Source organism: Scleropages formosus, chromosome 20 (genome assembly GCF_900964775.1).
Source record: "Scleropages formosus chromosome 20, fSclFor1.1, whole genome shotgun sequence".
Taxonomy (NCBI): Eukaryota; Metazoa; Chordata; class Actinopteri; order Osteoglossiformes; family Osteoglossidae; genus Scleropages; species Scleropages formosus.
Genome location: NC_041825.1, coordinates 21,233,780 through 21,258,588, shown reverse-complemented (window position 1 = coordinate 21,258,588; position 24,809 = coordinate 21,233,780). Strand labels below are relative to the sequence as shown.

The following is a 24,809-nucleotide window of genomic DNA, read 5'->3' as shown; positions in this document are numbered from 1 at the left end:
GGATGGGACGCCAGTCCATCGCAAGGCATCCCAAGCAGGACTTGAACCCCAGGTCCACCAGAGAGCAGGCACAGGCCAAACCCGCTGTGCCACCACATCCCCATTGCATGAAAACACACACACACACACACACATTTTCAGAACCGCTTGTCCCTCACGGGGTCACGGGAAACCGGAGCCTACCCGGCAACACAGGGCGTAAGGCCGGAGGGGGAAGGGGACACACCCAGGATGGGACGCCAGTCCATCGCAAGGCATCCCAAGCAGGACTTGAACCCCAGGTCCACCAGAGAGCAGGCACAGGCCAAACCCGCTGTGCCACCACATCCCCATTGCATGAAAACACAAATGAGCAATTCATGTGTGAACATGCATGGGGGAGGTGGGGGGGGGGGGGGGTGGTCAGTGTCAGTATCAGTGCAAATGGTACCGGTGCCAGATGGTGGTGATGATTCTAGGGGCCTGATTCTATATAAGGGGAGGAGAGCAGAGCAATATTCTTGCAGAGGGCCCAGAATTCCCTGTTACACCCCTGGGGAGTGTCCCATCAATGCCCAAGCGAGCCAGATCTCCCCCCGCTCCAAAATTTTTGCGCATGACTCTACGCAGTACTATTGCTAATATTTTTTATTCCCCCAACACCTGACAAGTTGTTAAACTTCTGGGCATTTGCTCAAGAAATGGCTGTCATTCATCAGGTCATAGTTACTACTATAAACTGCGATTCTGGAAAATAGCTTTGCTGGCATATCTATATAATGAAAAAGAAACTGAGTGGGAACAGGCAGCCTAATGGTAAAGGCAAGAGAGCTATAAATGATACATGAAATATTTACATGCAAAGCAACTTCCAATGAACTCTGTGTAGTGTTATGAGCCCACACACCTTATTCACCAAGGTGACGTACACTGCTAGATACACTACTTACACTGGGTCACTCATCCAAATATTGCGCACAAACATCGCCAAAGTCAATACTTCAGTAAATCGAGCAGCCTTCGTTATGATTTCTCTGCACGTTAACATAAAAATGCTGCAAAGGATGTTCTTACACTCAGCTGTAGGGCTCAGAAAATGTTGACAGGCTTACGTCCATTGCCCTCCTAATTTGTCATATGAATGCTAGGGCCCAATAACTTCTTCCTGATAAGTTACCTATGAGTAAAGCCTGAGGACTGAGGGAGGGCATTGTGTGCAGCACCACGAGTTCATCCTCGTTGCTGGCCGGCTTTTACTCAGCACATCCCTGTTTTACTCCATGCGTTGGATAAGTTATGCAGGGCCGAAGCCTCCTTGCATTCCTGTGGTGTAGTACTCACACATTCCTAACAGTGCTCTATATTTAATGGTTTGATTGCTTGTGCATGTGCCTCTTCATTGCATGATGCTCACGCACTAAATCCCTTAATAACACAGACACTTTCATAAATAAAATTGTACACAAAATCTAAAAAGCCTTGCATGTTTCCTCTTAAATGTTATAGCACTTAATTAAAACCAAACTGAGTCCCCACAAAAATTCCCAGACATGACTGATGCTCCAAAAAAAGGGGTACGCCGAAGGTCACAGGCACAATAGCTGAAGATTTTCCATGATAATACTGCACTCGATTCCTTAACCAGTATTTTTAGCGTATAATTCTGAAGTTCAGTTGTTTGTTTGCAGCTCTTAACCCCCCCAGGAAGCTGACCGCAGCTCAGTCATGCATACACGTGCAGCCAGCAGGTCATAGGCTCCTGGTCTTTCGGAGCTACTGTGAATCAGCCAGTTGAGATACCCTAGCGATCCATCCCTCCCTCCTGTGGAATAGCGTCACTTTGCTCTGCTGCCCAGGAGTTCCAAGTTACAGAGTAAATTACCATGATTAACATGATCAAAAGGGGTAAGCGAATAAATGATTTGACAGCAAACGTTTTGGAAGTATACCAAGTATAGTATAGTGCATGATGTTCTGCAACAGCCTCTAAAACACTATGCTATTTAGTCATGCCAGTCAAAGCAAAAACACAGGTGGAAAATTTGTCTTAATTTCCTGCATGACTGAAAACAACTTCTAATTATGACTGCATGAAATACCTTCTTGTCTGCAAAGTACACACACGTTAACTAAAACTACTTATCCCATGCAGGGTTGTGGTGAACCAGAGTCTAACTCAGCAGCACAGGGCATAAGGCTGGATGGGGAGGGGACACACTCAGGAAAGGATGCCAGTCTACTGCAAGGTGCCCCAAGCGGGACTCGAACCCCAAACCCACTGGAGAGCAGGATGTGGTCAAACCCACCGCACTCCCCCTACACTTGCGAAGTAGATTATGTGAGATTTTAACATGTTGCTAAGATATATGCTTGCAGAAAGCTTTTAAGTGTGGAGCATTCTTAAATCACTGCAATACATTAAGTTGTCACACTGAACTAATGAGTTTGCTTACTTCTGCAAATTAATGAGCATCTTTGTGTAGGGGAGGGGGCGAAGAACAAAATACCAAATATGCACAAATATAAACAATTTCTTAAATTTCTCATCCCGGTTTGTTAGTCCAGTTCCACTGAAATCATTTCGGTGGTGAAATTAAAGCTATGAGTCATTTTATAAAAGCAGAACATGTTCTCTAACCCAGTGACAGCAAAATTAGTGTGACCGTAGAGGAGGACTGCCAGGAAGCATCGAGTTCCCATCAGGAAACCAGGATGTAATGTTTGACCTCAAAAGACCCCCTGCGCAGGACAGCAAGGAGGTGAGAAGGAAACTGGTAATTTCTGGTAATTGGTAATGTCAGAAACACACACACACAGCAGAGACTGGCTGAACGCTTCTAGTTTGGTGTGACTGGTATTCACCAGACATCCACAGTCACACCAAATGAGAAATCCTTCAGACCCATACTAGTTTCTTACTAGAGGCTGCTACTCAGCTCACTGTGGATATTCATATTAATTCAGTGACTCACTCACACACACACACACACACACACACACACACACACGCACACACACACACACTGTCTGAAACTGCTTCTCCCATGCAGGGTCGCAGCGAACTGGAGCCTAACCCGGCAACATAGGGCACAAGGCTGGAGTGGGAGGGGACACACCCAGGATGGGACACCAGTTTGTCGCAAGGCACCCCAAGCGGGATTCAAACCTCAGACCCACCAGGGAGCAGGACCCAGTGAAGCCCACTGCATCGCCCCCCCCATTGATTCCAACATGTTAAAACATACATAATTCAGTGCAAGTTCATATGGAAAGAATATGCCAGTATGCCCACTTTATTGCATCATTTCACTGAAATATTCTAAAAAAAATCCATAAATTGGATGTACTGGGTTAACAGCTTATATATGAAAAGGGTCGCAAGAGTTCTGAAAATTGTAGTAATACATACACAACATTTACATGATCCACATACTGCAGATCTTTCCCACATGGGAAGGGGGCAGCTGATACACTGCTGGTTTCCACACTGTACTAGAAACGCAGTTTTCTGTTCATAATTACCTTATCAAAAGTACAACATATAGAATTATTTATATCCAACACTACAGAATTAAAACAGTCACTGACTTTTACTGCTATTTGATTTTTGCTTTGAAATTCAATTTTTTTTAAACTCTAAAATAACACCAATATTTTTTTGATAATGAATGTTATAAATGATACTACATGTAGAAATGTACGTTCATCAATGTGGGTTGAATGTGTGTATGTGACACGGACTCCTGGCTTACTGCATACTGGTTTGCACAATGTACACAGATGTACTTAATTCTGTACGTATGGTGAACTGTCCCTATAGAACAATATCTGACCATGTACGTGAATTTCATTAAAGTGATGTAATTAAAGATTTATCCAGTGAAATTACGATATAATGACAGGACTAATACGGGCTACTGAAAAGCTGCAAACGAAGAAGTAGGAGTATTTGTCAAATTAAGGCTGCATCAGTCCTATGATCAGGTGACTATCAATATATCATATTTTACATTGATTAGGGTATGAAAGGCAAAAACTGCTCGTGAATAAACACGCATTGTGAGGAGACTGCTACATACACTTCAGACCTAAAATGTGCAACTGCATGCAGATTCATCTAGATCATCCCTATGTGCCATATGAGTCCATTTAACAAGAACTGTTCAGTTATTTCGCAAATTTCTCACTTGACGGCTACTTTTATATTTTTGGACAAGCAGAAAACAGAGGGCTTCTTGTCTTGAGGCCGACAGCTTAGAAAATATGTCAAATTTATATATTGCAGTCTTCACCACATGTGTTCCAGACATGGTGCAGTGTGCTGGAGATACAGTAGGTGAGTGTGTTTATTTGACTTAATCAGTCAGCCTTGGACTAACACTTGTGGCTTGGAGGAAAGTTGTCTGAAACATGTTATATACATCTCAGTTTTGAAGAAAGAGGGAGAGAATGAGGAAGAGGAGAATTAGTTGTGCTAAAGCCATATTTATTTCAGGTTATGATTGTAATGATGCTGACTTTTCTACCTCTGTTTTCCACCTAAAATCTCTCAAAAATCAAATTTGCTGTGTGTGTATATGCATCCATTTTTCAGCAAAAGTTATTCATCAGAAAGAAGTGATTCCTTGGCATGCAGTTGTATTGACACGGCTACATTAACAAGACACTCAACCACAATGGCTGTGAAATAAAAGATGAGGATATCATAAGCAATAACTACAAGCAAACGTATTGCTGTGTTCAGAAGACCCAAATAAATTCACACCTACAAAGTGAGAATGGTGAAAAAGTCTACACACCTCTCGTATGCACAACGTTTATAAAAGCCAATTGAACTCTTTGGCAGAAGAGTAGATGTTCAGACCGAAACATCTAAACCTTCCAAGCTTGATGGGTGAGAAGATTTGTTTCAAAGCTTTGTGTGAGGACTCCTGATCTGATAACACATGCTGAAAGGTACAATGACCACATCCAGGAACGATGACTTGCCACTGCATGAAGCCCTTACATCTAACATCTATGAGAGGTTAGGCTTAAGTCTTGGAGTAGCACATTTTTGGGATGTTGATGTTGGAACACGAAAACCAAAGCTGAGACAGCTCTGTTCTGCGGCCACAGCGCTCGGACAAGAGGAGCACTAGTCAAGCGCTTGGCGGCAGAAGGCGTCTTTCCACATCCCTCCATTCTCCCTGTAATTATCCCTCACTTAGAGTTGCCATTTGGCCCCCACACGCCAAGGGTCCTCCAACACCACGTCTGGTTCATGATATTCCCTCTCTGGTCTCTTAGACCACAGAATGAACCCAAAAACCACAGTCTCACTCCTTGCTCAACCTGCTGTGCTTTGAATGTGTTCCAGCCAAAGAAGAGACGGGCGTTTTGAAAGGGGGCATTTTGAAAGGGGTGTCTACAGTGCAATTTGGAGAGCTTTTCATAACACTTAGATCTCAGTACTGTGGTAAAGTTTCATTTCTCTGATTGTAAGATAAAGTTGTCAAAACATTGCTTTCAGTGCCTGTCATTAATTTTCTCAGACTGCCTCGAAAGTTTGTTTCAGTTCTCTCCTTTTTCTGTTTGCAGAAGCCCTGGAAACATGGTACTGGTGGTTGAGGATTCCCAATGGCAACCTCAACGTTACTGGTTCAGCTCCCTCCCAAAGCCCTCCACTTACAACAGATAGTGAGATTTGTTTTCCAACACCATCTGCAGTTGTGCAGGTAAGTAAGATTGTAGATAGAAGTATCAGCTAAGCAATGACCTAACTACGAAATGCAAAAGATAACAAGTCATAGGCTCCAACAGAGTTTTGAATAATCACATCACACCACTGTCCAATGCTTGACTGATACTCAGCTATTCACCTGCTTGCTCTTTTCAAATTGGTTTTAGTTACCACTGATCAAAAGCTGGCTTCGGTGCTCCAGGAGAACATTTGTAAGCGATACCTCTATTTCAGTTGTGACTTTCAACTGGTAACCATTTACATTTATTAACCCATTTATACAGCTGGGTAATTTCACTAGAGCCACAAGTACATTGATCAACAGGACTACACCTAGAGGTGGGATTTGAATCTGCAACCTTGGGTCCCAAAGCTAAGAGTGCTATCTGCTATGCTACCCACTTCCTCTAAGCACATGCACACACTGAGTGAAGCCGCTTATCCCAAGCGGGGTCATGGCGAGTCAAAGCCTAACCCAGCAACATAAGGTGCAAGGCTGGAGGGGGAGGGGACGCACCCCGGACGGGACGCCAGTCCACCGCAGGGCACCCTAAGTGGGACTCGAACCCCAGACCCATCAGAGAGCAGGCACAGGCCAAGCCCACTGCACCACCGTGCCCCCGTTTTCTTTAAACAACCGCATAATAATTATATTGACAAAAACATCCGTGTGTACCATTGTAGATTCAATCATACTATGGTACTTCAGTGGTGAGGAACACAAAGAAAGAGTCTTGAGGTTGGCAGCCTGTCCAGAGGCACCATGGGCTCAATAAAGGTTTAAAACAAACACAACACAACAGCAGGACATAGTTTTACAACACCGTACCAGGACATATTCTGAGTCAAATATCATGCTGTATCTACCATCTGTCTCTTAAATCCACATGATGATCAAAATAGTCTGGGATGTCTGTGTATGAATATGCAGATCAGCATTCAGGATGGACATTGATAAACGCATGACTAAGACTGGAACGAAGCTTGTTTGTCCTGGAAACATAAAGTTTGCCTCACTGGCAGCTGCTCTTGGGTTCTTCAGAGTAGAGGCCGTCAGATGCAGACAGTCTCTTGATTTACCCCACAGCTGGAATATTCCTCTCCCCATAAGATATGCAAGTCTTCCACTGACCATATATTTTACATCAACTGTGGAATTCAAATTTGCACATTTATCATGGCTCGATGTCTCCAATCTGGTTGAAATCAAGCAGAGAATTTGGTTTATCAATTTGTGGCTGCCTGAACTGCTTTTTTACCTTCAGATTGAAAGAACAGTTTTTAAAGGCAATGTCTAAATGAATAATGTTGAAAATAGAAAAATGATTATTGGTTGAAGAACTGAGAGCTCTTCAGATGTATCTTATCGGAAGTTATTCAGCCGATGCCTCCAGCCAAAGAACCATACCGTTGTTTACCTAGAGTATTTAGACAGTAGGGTTCTTCACTGGAGCAATTGAAGGTAACTACCTTCCCTAAACATAATCTGTAGGATGACAATTTGCACTGGCAATTTTCAGATTATAGGGTGACACACAACCGTTGTGCTGTCTGGATCTGAAGATGTCCTTCTCAGATGACTTTTTACTTGGAATATGTAACAGATTCTCTGAAAAGTATGTGACGATGACATAAAAAATCTCTGTCCTAACTGGCAGTTCTTCCAGGAAAACCTGAAGTTTCACAATACATTTAACTTGTACTTTCTGTAGAGGAAAACCTATATTTTCTTCTAACTCTCATTATTGACAGACAATGGCTTTGCAAGACAGAAATACTCTGTACACGTGATAAATTGAGTAATGTTAATCAAAGCATCCAGCAAATTCCCAAAGCATAAAGAATTGTTTGCCAGAGGATTCAAAGCCGGTGTGTTTTTTTTGGGTGTTGACAGCCAACACCTCTTGTGAGCCTTGGGCTCCTGCCATGCTCAGAGAATCATTGCTGAACTGAACCCTCAGTCATGAACTGGTTTAAGTACTTTTATATCACACTTTATTTTATGAGCACATGAAGTCTGCATAACTAAAAGGGATAGTTTTCAAAATACAATTGTGTGACAAGATATATAGACTTTCTTCAGATTTATATATATAAAAAAAAACTTACATAGGGCCTTATCAGGGTCTTTTAAAGTTTAAAGTCTTTAAGTGGTTCTGGTCTTGGAAAAATTTCCAATTTTGTGTAAAATTGTCTAGATTTTTTTTGGAGCGCAGTTTTTTTATAAGAATAAATGTCACCCTACTGCAAATTATTGTAAGTAGCTGATTTGTAAATTCGAGGAGGTACTGCTGGGGGACTGGTGGAATTGTTGTTTTCTCTGGAAGAGAGAAAGCTGTATAATTTATGCACTCTTCTCTTTTTAGAAAGTTATGTTTTTATGCTGTTTTGGTTTGGATTGGCAAATACCTTTTATTCAGGAGGTGATACTTTTGTTCTTTGTGCCAACATTTTCAGGGGGGTTTTAAAGTAGATGTATGAATTCTTCTTCAAGTTTACAACTGTATATTTTCTATGTGGCTAAGAGTTCATATTATCCTTTGCTACATAAAGATAATGGTCTGAAGCCCAGGTAGTGAAGAACAGTTGTGTAGCATGGTCAGTATTCGACCAAGTTTTAGATCTGGTAATTGCCCGATTGTTTCTTGGAGCACCCCTCATGGTGAAACACATTTCACAGAAGAAGACAGGTTTAAAGCCAAGATCCCTTCAGTGGAGGCTATGAGCTTAGCTACGTTGACCCGCCAGGTGCCTGCAGGGTGCTGGCTGCCAGCAATGAAAGCTTTCATAATTCTCGTGCTTAGAGGGTGAAATATCCTTAAAGGACTCAGGGGGAACAGAGTGGAGCATTCATGAGGATGGTGGAACCAAGGATGGAGAATGGCAGAGAAGCATACCCGTGCATCAGGGAAAATTAAAATTGGAGGGAAAAGGCTGAAATGGTTAGGAAAATTCCAATTTAAGTGTGGCCAAGGGCAAATATAGCATTAGAAAAAGCTTTCGGCTGCCTGTTCCAGTAAAAGGTCACTAAGAAACCATCAAAATTGACAATCTTTATCTAAGAGTATGAGGCTTGAATGAATACCTTGCTGTTAAAGCATTAACACATTTAGGACTTGCCGGGAATGAAATTTCTGTGAGATACACCGTACTCTGCTGCATCAGGATGCTCAGGAGGATTTTCTCAGATGGACCCGTGATTGCGGATAAGAGAGACCGAGGAAGGGATGGATTTGAAGGGTATAAAGTTAAGTGTTTAAACTATGCTGGTGCACCCTGGATTCCTCACAGCCACACAACTCGCTAATCGAGACCGCAAGCATATTACAATGTCAGTGCTTTTGGAAACCTTCCTCTCCAAAACACAGCCCGCTGGGGGGAGGCCAGTGTGGTCAGAGGTCTGTAAAGGGGGGGGTGAGGCAGCCGGACGCTCACAGGGAGGAAATAAGAGTTCTTGGTCAGGCACCAAGAGAGACATGGTTTTAATTTTGGCACACTAACTGTGCTAACTGGGAACGCTGAACTGGAAATTATCATCCGGCTATAAGTCCAAGTAGTTACTGGTGTCTTCTGTGTGAAGATTTGTATAAAAATGTGTGAGTGAGGTGATTGTAAGGTTTTACAAATCTTTCAGACTATCTGAATCTACCATGTGTGGCAGAAGGTTATTTGAATATTTGCCCCTGATATTTTTTTTAACCTTTTAAAACTATATAAATAAACAAAACCAAGAGGACGTGCGACTATGCTGTCCGCACTCTCCGCATTGATAATGTAAATATATCTATTTTTACACAAACAGATGCTCTGAGCACAGCTGCATTTTCCTGTAACTCGAGCGCTAAAAGATGGGAGCATTTTTTTTCTAAATTTATTTTTACAGTCAAATATAATTGCATGGGAGTGAACTTGCAGGATGATAGAAAAACCATGAGCATAAGCAAGAGAGATGGAATTAGTATTTCTGTTACCACTTTTGTTCCTAGGAACTGAGTGAGTGAAATAAACAAAGACAGTGGAATAAACTGTAAGTGAAGTGAAATTTATGAGAGAAATAAATTGTCAGTTAAATGAATTGAGCCAGGTATATTTTTTCTTTTTGGTGTTATGTCTCTGTGTCAATAAATGAAATTATTCAATAAAATTGGTACTAGGCATGGTTGTTCAACTTATATGTAAGCATAATATAAAGTGCAGATGTATATATATATATATATATATACGTATACATATACACACACACTGTATATATGCATGTATATAAAAAAAAAAAAATTCCCCACTTGCCCCCTTTTGCGGGCGGTCTTATTCCTTCAAGCTCGGGTCCTCTACCAGAGGCCTGGGAGTTTGAGGGTTCTGCGCAGTATCTCAGCTGTTCCTAGGACCGCGCTCTTCTGGACGGAGATCTCGGATGTTGTTCCCGGGATCTGCTGGAACCACTCTCCCAGCTTAGGGGTCACGGCCCCAAGTCTTCCGATTACCACGGGGACCACTGTTGCCTTCACTTTCCACATCTTTTCTAGCTCCTCTCTCAGTCCTTGGTATTTCTCAAGCTATAGCACTCCTATATATATATATATATATATATAGCATATATGCATATATACAGATGAATATTTGTTGCTCCATTAGCAACAAAATGATTTATGGAGGTAAAAGGAAAATTTGATTATTTGCAAATCTTTTACACTGCTGTTACTGTATGGCATAAATAGACTGTCTTGACGCAAGTCCATCCTGAAGCTCAACCTCAACAAGGTGGAGCTTTGCTACATCCAACACAGACACTTGTCTTATGCTGACTTGTCTGTCTCCATTAACGGTGTAACTCCCTATAACACTGATACCGCTAAAACCCCGGGCATCAGTTTTCACATCTAGATCACCATTTCCCTCCACGTAATGTATCAGTAGTAAGCAGGAACATGCAGATCATTCCTCTACAGTATTAACATCACCATGCAAATGCTGGTTTGGATCTGAACTGCTGTAACTCCCTTTGGCTGTGCTTCCAGCATCCTAAGACTTCTTGAGTCCTTCCACCTAGAATGTAATTTCCTGTCTAGTCTTTAGCTGTCACCCTTCTTTGTATCTTCACTGCAGTTAACTCCAACTAGGACTAACATCAAAACATTGGTGCTGGCTTATCAGGAAGTAAATATTGTTTAAAATGGCAAACTCTACAGAGCATCCTAAGCTTCAATGTCCACCCAGGACACTCCAATCAGCAAATGCAGGGTGTACAGTGTTTCTGACCTTAGGCAGTCAACCTTATAGAATTACAGTTTCCCCCAAATGGAGAAATGCATTCCAGCTATCCTGGAAGATGCCAATGGCTTGATAAGACACTGAAGACTCACTTTAAAAGCTATAGTACAATATTTTCACCCCAGAATTAAACTAAGATGTAGTACTAAACTGTACTTTCACAATGCCAGTACTAATTACTGGTGATCTATGTTATTTAACTTAATTAGCATGGAAGTCCTACACTGCTCACGTAGAGAACATTTGTTGGGATGAGAATGTCAGGAACATGAACAAATGCAAATAATGGGAGAAGAGCATAAACAAAACAAATGAAAGAGTGAAAGAGTCAAGAGCATAAGATGACGGTCAACTAAAACTGACCATGATGCTCTTAAGCTGTATGCCTTCCAGCCTATGTGAGGCTGACCACTGGCTCCAGGTAGTTTGGGTAACTAAAGAAAACACCTGAAACAGACAACCTCTGTCCCTCAGCTGAGCAGACCATTAACCACAGCCTCCTCTTCTGCGTCACAACACAGTCCGTTTCTTCGGTGGAGACTGTTAAGAGTCTCCTATAAGGACAGAAGCCATCGTATCACTGTGGTGCAGAAATGTAATAGTTCCACCTTGTGGTCAGCAGATACATGGGATAGCCTCCGAACCCTCATGCAATTAGACCTGTTCCTTCCTGCAGGGCAGCTATTACAGAAAAGCCCCGTGCCAGGAGGCCACAAGATGAATCTTGATGTACATCTTAATGGGTAGCTAACTTGGGCACCTTAATGAACTTTAATGAGAACTTGCTGTTCCTTCCACAGCCCTTTGGGATTGCAAGTTTTATCAGTTCATTTTTTGTGAGACGCTGCAGACAAATGCTTCCATGCTATTTTCAACTCAAAGCATTCACAAACAGTTATTGAAGTAACCACTTTGATTTATAAAAGAAGATATTAAAAAATTCCATATCCTTGACCTTGTTGCCTACAACTAGTAACATCATTAGTTAATGATACCTGAGTTGTTATCAATTTAAATGTATTATGGATGGTGATTTATTTTTTAAAAAAGAAAAAGATTTAGGCCTAATATAATTGGGAAGTACCATACAGTTGGGCTCTATTTAATTTCCTGCATTTAAATGTTTCATTTTATATTATTGTTCATTATTTCACACTCTATTGGGCTCCATTAGTCTACTATCACATAACTGCTATCACTATGATTGTATGTGATTTCATCTGAAATCTTCTGGATAACCTTTTCTGTGAAATGGTCAAGAAATTTATTCTCACTAATACAATTTTTAGCACCTGCTTAAAAAATGTTAAGGTGCTCATATTAAAGGGGTTAAAAACCCAATACAAATTTAAAAAAAAAGATAAAAATGTATCTCTTTCGTGTGTCAAGCTTATTTCTTTGTACTGGTATTACTTTCTGTGATTTTTTGTTTCTTTTCTACGTGATTGGGCTGCAGTTGTAAAGGAAATGTTTATATACAATGTACGAATAGTGTAGTATGCTAAGTCAGCACAATGCAGTGTGTACAGTAGCCGTACAGCTCCAGGGATGGGTGACTGAATTTGACTCATAAATGATGAGTTCACTTTTGCACCCATTTCTCTTACGGGTTTCATCTCATTTTCCGAAAACATACTATTCTGGTGAAGGTGAGACTCCAACCTGCCCGTACCATGTGTGCCCTGAACTGGCCCCACATCACCACTGTTTTGTCTGGACAAGTGGTCTGTAGAAATTAATGAATCAATAAATATTTTACAGAAAATGATAACACCTGACAAAATCTCTTTCCTTAACTATACTGCACATGTGGAAACTTTTCTGTTTAATGAGCGACATTCTGCATGAAGCGCTGACCTCGAATGACCTATTCCCCGAAAGCCAAACCAAACAGTGAATGCGGCACTCGAGCAAGTAAAGAATGCCTTCTGCCATGCGTGCAAACCATTTCGATCCAGTAGACTTTACAATTTTTGTAATGTACACTGAACTGGTGCTCTGACACCTTCATCCTCACATTTTTGCCACATCATGTATGAAACCTTGAAACCTTCAGGAATTATTTTGCACAAACGTAGTTATTCTGCGGAAATGTCTTCGTGTACGTCAGGAAATCCCGACAGCAACTCAAGCAATGGGGAGGACTGCGGGTTAATTATGGCAATAAAAGACAATATAGCTTTCCTGTAAACTGCTGCTCTCAATTTATGAAATAGAAAAATGTGGTAGTATATACATTTCAAATATTGGGACATTACCCTCAGAAATATCAACTCTGCGCCCTCGACAACCCCATAGTACGACATGGCTTGTCAAAGAAATAACGATTAATGTCATTTCCTGGGAAGTAATTACTGACAAGTTGTACTTCTTAAAGGTGGACTTTCTCGCCACCCCAAGATCGGGAAATGCACCAGCAGAGTGATGAGCGACGGATGTTTCCAATCATTTCTCAGCTAATTGCTGAGCATTGGCAGCATTCCCTGTACACAGTCACCATTAAAAGTGAGAAATCATCTGTTAAAAACATAAATCAGCAGGCGAGAAAGGATGCTTTCTGAGTAATGTATGCTCATGGGTACAAAGAATATTTCTGACAGCTAAAGTGAGCAATTATCTGAGAGGTTTGCTCTACTGGGAGGCAAACAAAGGGCCTGCTGTTTGGCTGTCAAGGGACACACAGGTTGTTGTTGAACCACTGTCCACGTATTCTACCGTGGCGTGCGGCTCAGCATAATTAAGACACACTTAAACGAGTCTGAAATGACACGGAAAACGGTTATTGAAACTTTAAAAAGCCAGATGGTACTGATGGCTTCCAGACTCTGAGCAGCAGCACACAGAGGGGTGGAACCATAATGAAATAAAAAGGGCTCAGTTGCACTATGTGATTAAACGCTTTCTGTTGGAAGCAAGACTGCTACCCTTTTGAAATCATCGAAAGTAAATTTAAAGGTCATTTTTCATTAATAAGTTAACATGAAATCCCCCTAAAAAAGTCAGGTGAAATAGAGGTGTAATGTACTCTGGGAAGAACACCTAGTACCCACATATACTACTTTTTCTTAGTGTAAGGACAAGCACAATAACTTAATTTAGATAAAGTGCGACACGTAAAGGAACAGAAAAAATGGCTGATTAACTATGGTAAAAAAATGCATGTGAACCTACACAACTGTCTTTTGGCAGAGATTTGAGTTCAAAAAACTATTACAGCTGAAATAAAACCAAATTCCACTGGAACAAAATGCATGTATGTAAAAAAAAATAGACATATTACCCTAGATATCAGTAGGCTGGAGGATCTGGACAACTCTTGGAAACCTCTATAAAAACAATCTCCAATTTAACAGTTGCAACAAACAATCTGAAATGACCAGCACAGGGACAATAGCTAATTTATTCGATTCTAACATCAATACATGTTGCTGTCATTTGTTTTTTCCAATATGTGGAAGACGGGATGTTGAATTGCATTTGGCCATGGGGTATGGAAATTTTCGAAGATCATACATCAAGACCTTAGAAGATGAAAATGCTTGGAAATCACCTTAGCAAAAAGCAAATATATAATAATTAAAATAATCTCTTTCCTCCCATTCACTGTCTCAAATTCCAGCCACCAGAGGCAAACACATAAAAATTCTTTTTTCGATTTTCTGGATTAGGCCCTATGTGTCACTGTAGATAATTAAGATGTGCGATGTAACATGATTAAATACAGGAGGTACTCGCATTCACACTCCAAACGTGATCTCGCAGCTGGTCGGCATTTCCCCATTTGTGAAATTCTCTGTGTAAGTGATTTCTCGGTGTCTTGCGACTCTCTGCTTTAGCCAGAGTCCTCACTAGAAGCAATGTGACATTATGTTCCTGGACAAGGACCTGGAAGTTCCCACAGACTTCCCCAGCCGTCTCTTTGACAACTAATGAGCGCTTCCCAGGAGTGAAAGTGCAAAGTAAAGCCGTGCGAGGACAACCAGTACAGGGGTTTCAGGTGTAAACAAGCACACACACACTTTCTGAACCACTTGTCCCAGAGGGGATCACAGGGAACCAGAGCCTACCCAGCAACATAGGGCATAAGGCCAGGGGGGGGAGGGGACACAGAATGGGACACCAGTCCATCACAAGGCATCCCAAGCAGAACTTGAAACCCAGACCCACTGGAGAGCAGGACCTGGTCCAACCCACTGCACCCCTTTGAACCGTTTGTCCAACACAGGGTCACAGAGCCTACCTGGCAACTCAGGGCGTAAGGCCAGAGGGGGAGGGGACACACCCAGGACGGGACACCAGTTCACCGCAAGGCACTCCAAGCAGGACTCGAACCCCAGACCCACCAGAGAGGAGGACCCGGTCCAACCCAGTGCACCACTGCACCCCCCGCTATAAACAAGCAGAGAATTACAAATTAAACCTCAAATGACAACATCATCAAAAAAAAAAAAAGGTCACAGTTCTGCCTTAGGGTAATGAAAGACAAAACGTTTCCATTCCAAAAGTTTCGAGTTTTGCATTTTTAAATGCAGCTTGCAAGCTAAATGCAGTAACTTCATTATCTAATAAACCTGCATAAGTCTGGTGTATTTTACAGGTTTAGGAATAAAGGCTTAGCATTTCACAAGCAAGTACTTGATTTAAAACCAAACATTTGGCAGTGTTAGGTTAGAGCTGCTACCTTTGGACCCAAAGGTTTGTCTGTCCACATGTCAGAGCAGAGCCTCCAAAATGATGAGAGAATTCACTCACACACCACAAGAATGAAAAACAGCTTCTTCCCCAGAGCTGTGAAACGGCTGAACACTGCTTAATTTTTATTATATTATATTATATTACACTGTATTATCTATTTATCTATTCATTTACTGTAATATCTGTTTAAACTGTTTAATTTCCTATTTTTAGACTTTAGTGTTGTGTTTTATATGGTTCTCTAAGGAACTCAGGGAATACCTCTATAATTTCATTGTATTGCACAGCAGTACAATCACAATAAATTCTTCAATTCAATTCGATTCAATTCAGTTCAAGGTTGCAGGTTTGAGTTTCAGCTGTAGTATCCTCGGGCAAAGTACTTACCCTAAATTGCTCCAGTAAAATTACACAGCAGTTATAAATAGTTATAATAGTTATAAATTACTATATTATTATATTATTATTATAAATAGTTATAATAGTTATAAATTACTTTGGAGAAAAGTGTCAGCTAAATGAATAAGTGTATTAACCTGAGATTAGTTCACATCTTTCTCCAAGGCGAGTTACAATGCTAGATACACAAAAGCAAGCTATTTACATTTACATTTTTTCATTTAGCAGACGCTTTTCTCCAAAGCGACGTACATCGCAGAGAAAATACAATGTGTACATCACATCAGCAGAAAGAGACATAATTGCAGACATGTGATTCTTCAGTAAACTTAGTTTCTTGCACCGATGCTCATCGCACAAGTAGGTGCATAAAACTCAGGATAGCGAATTCTGATCACCTTCCTACAATGTTTTTTTTTTTTTTTTTTTTAAAAAAAAGTGCACACACACACTTTCAGAACCACTTGTCCCATACAGGGTAGCGGAGCTTACCCAGTAACACAAGGCGTAAGGGGACACACCCAGGACAGGACGCCAGTCCATCACAAGGCACTCCAAGCGGGACTTGAACCCCAGACCCACCAGGGAGCAGGACTGTGGTCCAACCCACCTCTATGGTACACAAACATTTACACACAATACAGGAGTAGTGCTGTGTAAAGGCTTATCTGGGGATGATCGTAAAGTTACGGTGCGTGAACATTTACACCTTACATGAGCCATTTACAGTTATCTACACAAAACAATTTTCAATACCTTCTCGCACACTACCAGCGAGTCACCAGTTCAGCTAAAACGCATGTCTTTGGGCCGTGGAAGGAGACCCACACAAACATGGGGAGAACATTCAAACTTCGCAGAGACACAGCTGGGTTCAGAGCTATGTCCAAACCAGCATCTGAGAGCTGTGAGCCACCAGTGCTACCTGCTGTGCCGCCACATCGCAAAGTGTCACCTGCTGCTGTCTAGTGCCTGATAAAACCTCAACAGGGTACAAAGAGCTCTATAAGCTTTACTGTTTTCCATTTTAATTTGTTCTCCTTGTTTCATGGCTTTGAAGCAGGTGACATGATGTTTACATATTTGTTGTTAAATTTCTGAACAAATTTACCTGAACGAACATTCAGTCTATAGACGGCTTCCAGTCCTACAGCCTCCGCTCTTATCTCTGTCTTTTTTGGACCACATACCTACAATTTGATAAGGCTATTATTTAATACAGTTTGGTATTTAGAAAATCAGCAGAAAGCTATTTTTACTGATGAAACAGTAGGGTTTGCAGTTCTATGTACTGAATAACTAACGTAAGGTCCACTGGTATAAGAAGCAACTATGATGGACTTCTGTACAGTGGAGGATCGTGATGTGGTCTGGAAAGTCATCATTTTTACTGACATCATCTCCTTAAAAAATGGATGCGCGCACATGTGGAGACAGTTCAGGGAGCTCTCTGGTACTGAGTGTCTGGTTCCAGCAGTAAAAGGTTCTTGTGGTCATATAATGGTGTGTGCTGATTTGCCCAGAGTGGCCTGGACCCACTCATTCCATTAGATGGCAGAGTTAATGCAGTGTGATGCGTTAGCATACAGCGATGCTGTGCTCATCATCAGCAGTGCTGTGCCAAGTGGAAGAGGAAGCGAACAGGACAAAGCATTTTTGAGACAACGAGAGCTTGTCACCAACATACAGCTGACAACTCAAGAAACATTCACACAATCTCATGTGACACTTGTAATTTCTCAAATTCTCCATAAAAGTCACGTACAGCACTATGTTTTAATATGTTGCTCCTGCCAAAGCAGCAGATTTGCTTTTGAGAAGGGTGCCGATGAAGCGTATAGTTTAGCAAGCTTAATTATTAAATTGCACACTTCTTGTTAAAGCAAAAATAAAGACAAAGTACCAGGTTCTGTTGCTTCTGCACCAAGATTATCCAAAATCTCACAATAATGTGTATTTAGAAGTTGACAGTTCCGCAATTTAATATGTTTCTGTAATAACCTCAATGGAACACAATACCTGCAATGTTTTTCCCAACAGTTTTCTCTCTCCGGTGCTGATGTTAATTTTTTGTACACAACCTCCAGCCTCTACATAACACAGGACACAAGAGAAACTTGGTCTTCAGCATTTAAATTATTACTTAGTAAACGGGAACAGAAGGTTAATAGCAGTGATTTATTACAGATAAAATTAAGTACCGCTTGCCACCTTTGCCTGACTTTACAAAGACACAAGTAATTTTCTCATTCAGTCATTCTTAACATACTCTTGCAACACTTCATTCACTAAAACGGAGCAAAGTCATCATCCAGGTAAAAAAAAAAACACTGGCGAATTAGCAGGACATGCCAAAGCACAGAGCTAATTCATTACAATATGTTCTTTATTTGGTCATCATCCTTGGACACGTTCAAATGCAGTTTGCACTGTATAATATCACAGTAGCTTTCCTGACAGATCCTGTTAGACTTCCCCTTTATGCTGAACTCGGTTGTACATAAACGTTACGTCCGTTCAGCTCTCGTTTTATTCCAGTTACTAACACACGGAGCACTGCACATCACTTTGGAATTTGTTCCATCCCTCTGTCCTGGGACTGGACTGTAGCATTGTTAACACAGCCCTTGCTTTGTAAACTGTTAACTGCTCTACGTAGGTGGCCCTGGATAAAGGCGTCAGCCAAATGAATAGGAATGATGAAACCATCAACAGGTTGAAAGAAAGTGTACTTTTTCAAGAAAGTTAAACCAGTAGGGAGAGATGGGCGACCAAGGTGTGAGAGCACACGTGAAGACAAGCAACTGCAGCTGCGGACCCACAGACTGACACGGAGATAAACGCCAGCATCAACACACAGTGTGCAAATGGAATCTCCAGGTTTTCTGATGTTGCTGGAAACCTGGGTGTGGGGCACATCCCGTCAGACTCGTGTGTAACTCACACTTGGACCAACATTTCATAACAGCCAAGTGATGGGAAGCCAGCTGGCAGATGGATGCTGGTCCCTAGGACTACGAAACGGAAAGCAGATGGCTTGGCGGCCTCTCACCATAGTGGCTCTGCAGGAACATAACACGGCTCTCTTGCTGGGGTGGGACCAGCCAGGCCATGTTTTGCTTGGAGTGACTGACCTGACAGACAGGGTGTTACATTTCTGGTACTAAGATGTCTACCAAACATGACATGCAGCAGCTGGTAGCATAGTGGTTAGTGCTGCTGCTTTTTGACCTAACAGTTTGCAGGTTCAAACCCTAGCTTTTGTACCCTTGAGTAAGGTTCTTACTCTAAATGGCTTCATTAAAAATGCCCAGCTGAATAAATAGTAGTAGGTATTTTAACGCTGTAAGATAGATAAATGTAGATGCACAAGGGCTTGATCAGATATATGACATTTTCACAGTCTCTTGCCTTAGTCTGCTGTGGTAGTTGAAGAAAGATTGTAGACGTACCAGTTTCAAAGTTAAGGTCAAAATCTTTTGTCGAAGATTTTCAAGGGACTCAAAGATTTATGATAAAACAATTGTGACCACACCACCCTGATAATGCCTATTCTTTATACATCTCAGCAGCTAAGCAGAGAAGGACCTGCTTTGTACTTGCTAACTGAGTGGAAATGTCAGCTGCTGTAAACTTCTCAGATTTAGAGGACAGCAGATAGTGCAGTAGTCTTGTAATCTCAAAGTCCCTGGCTCAAATCCTGCCACAATGGCATTACCATCAAGCAAAATATTTAATGTAAAAATAGCTCAAGTGAGATACATGGGTACTAGGTACTTCATGTAAAATTTGAAAAGTACTTTCTTTGCGGCTTTCTCTATTTATTCAGTTTGATATAATTTGTTTCATTCCTTTTTGCCAGTCCGAGTGGTAAAACAATTGAAAGTGATATGTGACACAAGTATGTCTGGTAAAAACCAAAAATGACATTTCAGAGTAAGAACCTTCTGCTAGCAGGCAAGCACGGTGGTGGCAGTATGATGGTCCGGGGATGCTTTGTTAGCTCATGACTTGGGCACCTTGCTACCACTGAAGGAATCATGAATATTTGAATGGAAATATACTTTTTTACAGCACTGTAAGCAACCGTTAATATTCTTATAATATTAAGAATCCTTTCCCTGATGCTTCTGAAATATTAACTGTCTGCGACAGAATTCAGAAGTTTCAAACACAAGCGAGTTGCCTGACTGAAAACTTGAAACCATTTGGAAAAGTGGAATGCAATTTCTAGTGCTTGTGACCTGATTGGATTAAAATGGCAAAACTATAGCGGAAGGCAAAAAGAGCTTTCTCCTGGAATGTTTGGCAGGTGTTTTTCTGGTGGGGATGAAAATGAAGAAGAATACCTAAAATTTTATATGAGTTACACAGAGGCCATCTTTATCCATTCTTTCTTCATTAACTACTGACTAGAATCAAACGAAAAGGCACACAACCAAAAAAACAAGTGAGGCTGCTGATAGTAGCATTTTTCATTTTTTTTGGCTCCAAATGCAATTATAAATAAGAACACGATGAAAATATACAATGGGGCAAACAGTCAATGTTCAGATTCCAGAAACTGAATTGAAATGAAATTATTGCATTACCAGTTAGAGCTCTGTTCATAGTATAATATAGGTTACTAGACAGGAGCAGGCAAAGTTATAAACATGAGGAACCTGCTACCTAGAGGTACTAAGTTGAAGACCCAGGATATATACTGCTAAAACACCCAAGAGTCCAGCAAAGAACCCAGCAGTATAAATGTGAAATATCATAAGTTGTTTTGGAAAAAAGCATTCTTCGAATGATAAAATAATAATAATAAGCACCTTGCATTCAGCACTGGATGTTTCAAGTGTGAAGTACATGTAGCATGACTAAATTTCTGTTTCGGAACAATTTTTTACACTATTTTCAAGAGATAGTTGCTCAGACAAGCACATGTTAAACACAGACATGAGAGACTGATTTTCTATACAGCATAATTCCATGGAACACAGCAAAATAACAATTAGGAATCTCTTCACATGCTACCTCTTCTTCTTTAGCCAAGCTGCATGCAATGGCAAAGTCCAGGTCCATAATATTTTCAGGTCCCGGCTATTGGACAAGTTCAGCTGGATGGCTAGGTGAAATTTCTTATTGCGGCCGAGGAGCGTGATTGCAGTTATTTCCTTGCAATTAGAAGGCCCTGGGATCAAATCCCACAATTGTTGTAGTACCCCGATCAAGGAATTTACCTGAATTGATACAAGAAGAACACCCTGCCGAATAAATAGGTAAATCATTGCAAAGGTGCCTACCTAATGTTGTTAGCATACTTGCAGAAAGGTGTCAGCTAAATAAAAGTTAATAATAGTCATTATTAGAAGCAAAAACGGGGGCATGGTGGCGCAGTGGGTTGGACCGAGTCCTGCTCTCTAGTGGGTCTGGGGTTCGAGTGCTGCTTGGGGTGCCTTGCGGCGGACTGGCGTCCCGTCCTGGGTGTGTCCCCTCCCCCTCCGGCCTTACGCTCGGTGTTGCCGGGTTAGGCTCCGGTTCCCCGCGACCCCGTATAGGACAAGCGGTTCAGAAAATGTGTGTGTATTAGAAGTAAAAGTTTTAAAAGATCAAAGTATAAGGGTTGCTCAGTAAGTAGTGCTACTATCTCACAGTACCTGGGTGGTGCGAGAAGATGTGGGTTTGATCCCCACTCAGTCTGTGCGGAGTTTGCATGTTCTCCCCATGTCTATGTGGGTTTCCTCCAGGTGCTCTGGTTTCCTCCCGAAGACATGCTGTTCAGGTTCACCCATAGTGTGTGAGTGACAGAGTGTGTTCCACTGATGTATGGATGAGTGGTCCATTGTAAGTAGTGTATCTAGCAGTGTAAATCACCTTGGTGAATAAGGTGTGTGGGCTGATAACACTACATAGAGTTCATTGGAAGTTGTCTTATCTTTTTAGCATCTGCTAAATAAATAAATGTAAAAGTTACATGGCTTCTCACTGCAAGAAGCAATTACTTTGTTATTTAGCTAATGTTTTATTCAAGACAACATAATTTTTCCCATTTATTCATCTGGGTCTTTTACAGTGACACTTCAGGATGAATGCCTTTCAGTGCAATAGCAGAGCACCTCTTAGAACATAAACAATCAACCTTAAGCTTATAAATCTGTGTCCTAAATTGCCGCGCTACCAGCTGCCCTGCCAAGGCACTGTTTCTTTCTTGTGTCCTTTTTAACACCATATTAATTATATCACAGTTGTAAATTTGACAACTGAGTAACAAAATAGAAAAACTAAAATTTATTAGAAAACAAACTGTCATATTTTTATCTTTAAATGTACACCTTTTCGTATGTATCTTTGCATATTACTTTTTCGCTCGTCAAAGCGATCGGGTATAGTTTTTTCTACGTTTCATTTTTTTTGTCGATAATGTCACGGTATGTAGAGATTATGGCTAATTCTCTAATAAATAAATTCTCTAATTCTATAATAAAATTCAAGAAAGTGACGCAATGACACTGAGAGGAATTTTACGAATTCCTTTCAGAGGCCAGCTGCACACTGACAGCTTTAATTCATTCGTAGGACCCTGTCCCGAAACAGCTTCCTTCTCTCAGTACAAATTCCCTGTATTTCCGTAAATACTGACTAACTAACCAGGGGAAAAAAAAACGAAGTCTGTCTGCCAGTGAAATTCAAACACATTTCCATGTTAGGACAGCAGACACAAAGGTTTGGAGAGGAACGCTGGGCCAGCCGGTGGACCTAGGGAGGTGATGACAAGTTCCTTCAACACCAGAAGGAAGGCACTCAATGGAATCCCCGGTGTGCAACGGTCTTGCTTTTCACGCAGATTATCGTTTTTTTTTCCCGTTATAGCCATTCACCCTCTTTTTATGGATGCCCTTCGGATCCGTACATCCTTTGCGGTCAATCAAGGCACGAAGGGACACGCCAACGTGTGTGCCGTGAACCACCCGCTGCTTTTCATTCTGCGAACTTAAAGTTCTATCAGGTGCTGTTAAATGCTTCGAAGGAGTCATGTAGGCACCCCACAGAACATAGATACTGCTGTGAGCAGTCAGATGGACGGACACACGGCCGTGTCTCCCGCCCAAAGGGACACTATGTTTTTTATCGCTTAGAACACCTCAGTACAGATGACTAGCGTGACACAAAGCGTGCTGATGAACTGCTGGGGAGGGACCTTCGGAGTGATCTTTCTCAGCCAGATGGGCTGTGACAACCACTTGGCACAGGGAGTATGGTATTGACTCCAGCTGTTTCCTCAGGCTCCACTGTAGCCAAGTGGCGATGGGTGGGGGGGGTGAGGGTGGGGTGCTCTTTACTCTCTTTTACTTTCAGTAGTTCCCTAAGCAAAGCTTATAATGGAAAACATTCTAAAGAAATTAGTGGAAAAGAGGAAGCTAAGCATTGTCTAGTCCCTCGAACCTCCTGGTTCACAATTCCTCAGAAGTGAACTGCACAGCCCAGGTATAGAATAAACGAATAAACAAATAGTATCGCAACATGCAATCCGAACAGGAAATGTCCAAATTCCGTTGGTCCGTTTCCTCGGGGAAAGAACTGTGTGTCGATATGGAGATCGCAGATACAGAGCCGAATGTTAATTTGTAGCTGACCAGTAAGGTATGTTTAAACAGCTTGTCTTTAAGAAGATCCACATAGCAGGTAAGTCCATTTAATCGTCTTTTGTTATGCAACGCAAACTCCTGGCAGTATTGCAGGTGTTATTCCCAAAAACGATCCTGTTATTCCCAACAATGAGAGATCCCAGCAGAAAAAGCGAGTAGCGCTGCATGTTCTCCCCGTGTCTGTGTGGGTTTCCTCCGGGTGCTCTGGTTTCCTCCCACAGTCCAAAGACATGCTGTTCAGGTTCACCCATTGTGTGTGAGCGACAGTGAGAGTGTGTTCCACTGATGTATGGATGAGTGACCCAGTGAAAGTAGTGTATCTAGCAGTGTAAGTTACCGTGGTGAATAAGATGTGTGGGCTGATAACACTACATAGTATCCAGTGTAAGTTGCTTTGGAGAAAAGTGTCTGTTAAGTAAATAAATGTAATAAGGGCTATTTCTAGCATTCTGGGCTACCAAACCACTTACCCCGGAGGAACACATGCACTCCACACCTTAAATAGAAACTGTCATCTTGAAAACAAGTTCAAAAAGATTTTTTGAGGAAAGGTATAGTGTATAGTAAGCAAGATCAATGTTGTCACTGCCAAGTCTCTGGTGTTTCTTTAGAAAGCATTACAGGATATCGTAATTTACTAAGTACACTGTCTAACAGTTGCAGAATTTTTCACAACACGATGCATTTAGTGTTTGCATTTTGGTAGTTTTTACATTTAAGCACAAATGTCAATTAACCGTCATTAACAATTGCAAGACTAAATAGATAAAGAATAAACAACGTGTTTGTGCGACCAGAGCTTATGTAAATGCAATAATAGCCCTAACAGGTGACTCACACAGCTCTGTGCTTGACCTTCCCCAGCATCAAGACATTCCTGGTTTCCTTCAGTAAACTTCTGCTTTATGTGTAAACCCTGACACCTTCTATTTGGTGACTTATAAACACATCGTCGTCATCCGAACCGCTTGTCCCATACGGGGTCATGAGGAGCCAGAGCCTAACCCAGCAACGCAGGGGGTAGGGCCAGAGGGGGAGGGGATAGACCCAGGACAGGACGCCAGTCCATTGCAAGGCACCCCAAGCGGGACTTGAACCCCAGACCCACTGGA

At 41.6% G+C, this 24,809-nt stretch overlaps 1 protein-coding gene across 2 annotated transcripts in view; it reads right to left on the bottom strand.

Annotated features, from left to right (window-relative positions):
* ptger1a (prostaglandin E receptor 1a (subtype EP1)) overlaps window positions 1-24,809 on the bottom strand; it is a 43,494-nt gene that overhangs the window by 7,835 nt on the left and 10,850 nt on the right. The window lies entirely within an intron of this gene.